We start from the raw sequence: 6,184 nt of genomic DNA, 5'->3' as shown, positions 1-6,184 counted from the left end.
GGGGGAGCCAGATCCCGCGTCACCGGCGTCGCCCGTCACCACCCTCCCCCTCGCTGGACGCCTCCTCGCCTCACCCCGAGTCGCCCCGGCGCCCCTCCACGCGCCACCCTCGATCTGGAGTTGGGACTCGATCCCGACGCCACAACCGCTTGGAGTACCCCTCGCCGGAACCACGTCCGTCGCACCTCGCCGGGACGCCGCCGCCTCCACCTCGTCGTTCTACCCCGCCGGACTGCCTCCTCTCCGATGCGCGTCACCGTCCTCCTCCCCGCGCCCCATTGCCCCGATCCCTGCATCCCGCAGTGAGCCCCGACTCCTCCTCCCCTCCTCTGTCTCACGCGCTCACCGCGGCCGGGTCGCGCCCTGGCCGAGCGTGGCGCCCTGTCCGGCCACGCCACTTTGCGCTCGCCTCGCCCGAAGATGCCGCTCCTTCGTCCCCTGTCCCCACGTCCCCGTGTCGCCTCCCACCGCGGTGATCGCCGCTCCGGCCGCTTGGCCGGCACCGTGGCCTCCGGCCCCGCCTTGCGCCATCACCTCCCCTGCTCCGGCCACCTCGGCCATGGCCTCGCCCCTCTCCTAGCGTCGCCGCTGGCCATTGGCCGCGTGCGCCCCACTGCCTGCTATCGTTCCTGCCGGCCCTGCCGCTCGCCGGCGCTGGCCGCCCCTCTCCCCGACCCCATCGGCGCCCGCGCGCCCCACCGGGTGCGTCCTCGTGGCTGCGCCCATGCGCCCGAACTCGCCGGTGCCCGTTACCCGAACGCCCGCTAAGGCTCTCGCTGAGCCATTGACATGGGGGCCCCGCACTAAACGTTTAAAAAAAGAGAGAATTAATAATAAAAATAATTAAAATAATAATAATAATTAAATTAATTATTTAATTTAAGGAAATAATTAAGTTAATTAATCATATTTAGATTAACCTAACTAACTAATTAATTTAATTAAACAGTAGTTAGATTAGTTAAACAATGATTAGGCTAAACAGTCAATGACCAGTGGGTCCCACACGTCAGCGACCCAGTCAACACCTCTGTTGACTGCTGATGTCATGCTGACGTCATGGTGACGTCAGCAGACACTATTCTGGATAATGTTGATTAAATTAAATAAATAAATCCTAAAAATGATTTAAATCTTTTAAAATTAATATAAAATAAACCGTAGCTCGGATGGAAAAACTTTGTACATGAAAGTTGCTCAGAACGACGAGACGAATCTGGATACGCGGTCCGTACGTCTGCCACACACCCCTAACCTATCGAACTCGCAACTTTCCCCCTCCGGCTCCTCTGCCCGAAAACACGGAACCCCGGGGATACTTTCCCGGATGTTTTTCCCCCTTCACCGGTATCACCTCATACCGCGTTAGAACACGTCTAGCTCTGCTTGTTGTCCTATTATGCACTTGCTTGCTACGTATTTACTGTTTCTTCCCCCTCTTCTCTCCGGTAGACTACGAGACCGACGCTGCTGCTGCCCAGTTCGACTACGGAGTTGACGACCCCTCTCTCTTGCCAGAGCAACCAGGCAAGCCCCCCCTTTGATCACCAGATATCGCCTACTCTTCTCTATACTGCTTGCATTAGAGTAGTGTAGCATGTTACTGCTTTCCGTTAATCCTATTCTGATGCATAGCCTGTCATTGCTGCTACAGTCATTGATACCTTACCCGCAATCCTAAATGCTTAGTATAGGATGCTAGTGTTCCATCAGTGACCCTACACTCTTGTTCGTCTGCCATGCTATACTACTGGGCTGTGATCACTTCGGGAGGTGATCACGGGCATATACTATATACTTTACACTGTTACATTACCTGTGATACTGTTCGGAGTTGGGGGCTGAAAGGACAGGTGGCTCCATCCCGGTAGAGGTGGGCCTGGGTTCCCGACGGTCCCCGACGGTTACTTTGTGGCGGAGCGACAGGGCAGGTTGAGACCACCTAGGAGAGAGGTGGGCCTGGCCTTGTTCGGCGTTCGCGGATACTTAACACGCTTAACGAGATCTTGGTATTTGATCTGAGTTGGCTACGAGCCTATACGCACTAACCATCTACGCGGGAGTAGTTATGGGTATCCCGACGTCGTGGTATCAGCCGAAGCACTTCAGACGTCAGCGACGGAGCGGCGCGCGCCGGATTGGAATGTAAGCCTGCTCTTGTATTAAGGGGGCTAGTTCTGCTTCTGGCCGCCCACGCAACGTGCAGGTGTGCTATGGGCGATGGGCCCAGACCCCTGTGCGCTTAGGTTTAGACCGGCGTGCTGGCCTCTCTGTTTTGCCTAGGTGGGGCTGCGACGTGTTGATCTTCCGCGGCCGGGCATGACCCAGGAAAGTGTGTTCGGCCAAATGGGATCAAGCGTGTTGGGTTATGTGGTGCACCCCTGCAGGGAAGTTAATCTATTCGAATAGCCGTGATCTTCGGTAACAGGACGACTTGGAGTTGTACCTTGACCTTATGACAACTAGAACCGGATACTTAATAAAACACACCCTTCCAAGTTCCACAGACAACCCGGTGATCGCTTTTCTACAGGGCGACGAGGAGAGGATCGCCGGGTAGGATTATGCTATGCGATGCTTCTTGGAGTTGCTACTTGGAGTTGCTACTTGGAGATGCTACTTGGAGGACTTCAATCTACTCTCTTCTACATGCTGCAAGACGGAGGCTGCCAGAAGCGTAGTCTTCGACAGGATTAGCTATCCCCCTTTTATTCTGGCATTCTGCAGTTCAGTCCACCGATATGGCCCTTTACACATATCCCCATGCATATGTAGTGTAGCTCCTTGCTTGCGAGTACTTTGGATGAGTACTCACGGTTGCTTTTCTCCCTCTTTTCCCCCTTTCCCTTCTACCTGGTTGTCGCAACCAGATGCTGGAGCCCGGGAGCCAGACGCCATCGTCGACGACGACTACTACCCCGGAGGTGCCTACTACTACGTGCAGCCCGCTGACGACGACCAGGAGTAGTTTAGGAGGATCCCAGGCAGGAGGCCTACGCTTCTTTCGATCTGTATCCCAGTTTGTGCTAGCCTTCTTAAGGCAAACTTGTTTAACTTATGTCTGTACTCAGATATTGTTGCTTCCGCTGACTCGTCTATGATCGAGCACTTGTATTCGAGCCCTCGAGGCCCCTCGCTTGTATTATGATGCTTGTATGACTTATTTATGTTTTTAGAGTTGTGTTGTGATATCTTCCCGTGAGTCCCTGATCTTGATCGTACACGTTTGCGTGCATGATTAGTGTACGATTAAATCAGGGGCGTCACAAGTTGGTATCAGAGCCGACTGCCTGTAGGAATCCCCCTTCCACACTTTCCTTGGCCGAAGTCGAGTCTAGACATTACAAAACTTTTACTAACATGGCCGTGTGCCTTACGGGCCCACGTCGCCATTGGGTGGTATTATGATCTTTTACTCCTCGACCTTTACTCTGGGGCTCTGATCTCTCCTCTATTCGGGTTAAATGAATTTTACTAAATCTAACATTAGGATCTCGTTATCACTTTCACCCCGAGAGCCCCTTATTACTGATGATCGTCTGCTGCACCAGAAGACCCTGAAGATGCTCTTCGTTGTTAACTCGAGAACTTGTGTTCATCGCGTTTGCAATTCCCCTTCCACCGTAAACCCTTATGGATAACTACTTGCAGTTGTTATTCTTACCTTCATCCCCAGTTGTTCTCGTTATTACAAGATACCCTGAAAAACTCGTCGTTGTTTCGATAATCCCTTGAGCTTACTGCCTTGCTGTTCTTTGTCACTTGAATACCCCTATGGTTAATTCTCGCACTTATCGAGTATCCGCTCATCCCCCAGTTGTTCATGTGTTTCACAAAAGTCTTCAAAATAATATTCGATCTTCCGAAAATCCTCTGGAGCCTTTGGCTCTTGAAATTCTTGCTTGCTTGCATTATGGTTAATCCCATAAGTCTCGTAGTCTTAATGACATTCCTTGTCATTATCATTTTGAGTTTGTTGACTCAATATTCTGCGAATACACGCAATCATCATTGATCCTTATAAATTACCTTTTCGGCTGAGCTTCCATTCTTTTAACTGGAATTGGTTCTCGACCAATCCAATTGTCGTTGATTGTACCCTAAGGCTATTCAACTTATCCATCCCTAATCAGAGCATTGCTTCTGATCCCTTGTTTTGGAAATCATAATTCCTTTGCATTTGACAATTGAGTTAGTCAGTTGTTTCTATAATCTGATCTCCTTGCATTCTTCTTCCTCTAGTTGAGTACCGTTACTCGTATCAGATCCTTTTGTGGACCATCAAGTCCTTTGATGGATTGTTATCCGACAGTGTCCTTCACATTTGATCACTTTGTGAGTTCTTCCCCTGATACATAATGCCTTTGTTAAGTTGTATCCTCTGCTTGGCCAACCATGCTCTGCTTTCGGGCTTGTGTTATTTACTCTTGAAACTTGTGGTATATGTTTCTAAGAAGCCCCTATGGATTGAACATATGCCTTCTCTAAACCGTGTGAACCCGAAAGTTTTCACGAGTCATACTCTTCTGGTGCTTCACCAGATAAAATTTCAACACTGCAACTTCATCGAACGTGAGAAGTGAATGAAAGGTTATGCATTGGAGAAGTGGGAGTCGACCTTGAACTTGTGTTCATGCCCATGGACACGATGTAGATCTTATCATTAAAGCTTCTCTTAAATGAATTATTCCTTTGGTATAAGTTCATCTTATATCTAGGATCTGGCCTTTTGCAATCGTGGATCCGACCATGATTGTTCTTCTTTGATCTCATTTCTCGGACAAGTTAAAACAATTGTCTTCTATGGATCAATACACCAGTCCAACCTTTACTTTGATCTTGTGTCGAGTATTACCCCCCTGGTATCTCGAGATTATCATGGTACTGCATAACTTCTTATGAGTTCTTCATCAAGTGCTACCTTACCACTGATTCCAATTTTTCACGGGCTCTGAGTTATTAAACACTCAAAGACACCGATAACTGAACCGAGTCCGCTCTACGGTTCAACAACTCTTCAGTAAGCTTCTATAAGTATGAGTTTGTACCCGATCACGCCATTCCTAGCCTGTTTGGCTACATCATTGTCGTGATGATTCTAACTGTGCTACCTGGTCCTTATTCTCGGAGCACCAATTTGCGATGATAGCTAAGCTTACGTCGATCTTCCTCGTCATATCATTTCGCCTTGAACAACAAGCTAGATTTCAAGTTTGTGTCGTACCTATGGTTCCAATAACCTCTAGCTTCATCATTCTTTTGAATTGATGTGATAGCGGATCGATTACATCTTCGTGGAATCTCTCGACAAATGTGTCATGATCACCATCTACATTCTGATGCTCTTCCAGGATATCAATTGAATTAATGATGAGAAATACCATCCTTGCCCTCGATGATTTGTGTTGTCATCGACCTCTTTATTGCGTTCCCTCCAACAAAAGCTTGTTCATGTTTGGTGTTATACCTTGAGTTCCTTACTATCCAGCAATTGTTCTTCTTTACCTTGGAGTATTACCATCCTTTATGTCAAGAATGTTCTGAGATTTGTTCCACCTCTTGAGAATTCTTGACATAGAAATACTTCTCACCATCACCATTCTTTCTTGGTCCCTGTGTTAATTCCAACAAGTGAACGGTGTTGTTTGGATTCTTTCCTTCTAGCAACCCTATTTTTTTTTGAAGTTAATGGTCGAAAGTTCATTCTTAGGCTATTGACTATTGAATCACCATTCTGACATTGGTCGTGCAACCCAACCCATATTTCGGGTGCATCTTTCAACCAATGTTTAATTGTGTATGTTTTCCTCGAGCATACATCATTATACCATTTGACTGACAAATGTCATCTTCTTGTTCACATTATTGTGGAAATCCATCTTTTGAAAATCTCAATGAATTGTCGCTGAGTCAATCAGCCACCTCCTCACCTCTCCTTGGTTTAATGTTGAACTATTGTTTCAGGAACCCGCTCCCATAGTTCATTTCCCGAGAAGCTTGCAATGCCATTTCAACGATTTGTGTTGCGCCTTTTCTTCTCGGACATCCTGAGTCTGAGGCATCATGACACCAATTGGATCTGAATCTCGGTCAGATATGATGGTTGGGACAACTTTCTAGGAGTTATGTTGTTTGTCCTTTGATGACCCGGTAACATGATGTCATGCCTAGCACCCCCCCCCCC

The sequence above is a fragment of the Triticum dicoccoides genome, chromosome 6A, assembly GCF_002162155.2.
Source record: "Triticum dicoccoides isolate Atlit2015 ecotype Zavitan chromosome 6A, WEW_v2.0, whole genome shotgun sequence".
In the NCBI taxonomy this organism is placed as follows: Eukaryota; Viridiplantae; Streptophyta; class Magnoliopsida; order Poales; family Poaceae; genus Triticum; species Triticum dicoccoides.
The sequence above is the reverse complement of the archived record's forward strand: the minus strand, read 5'-3'. Positions refer to the sequence as shown.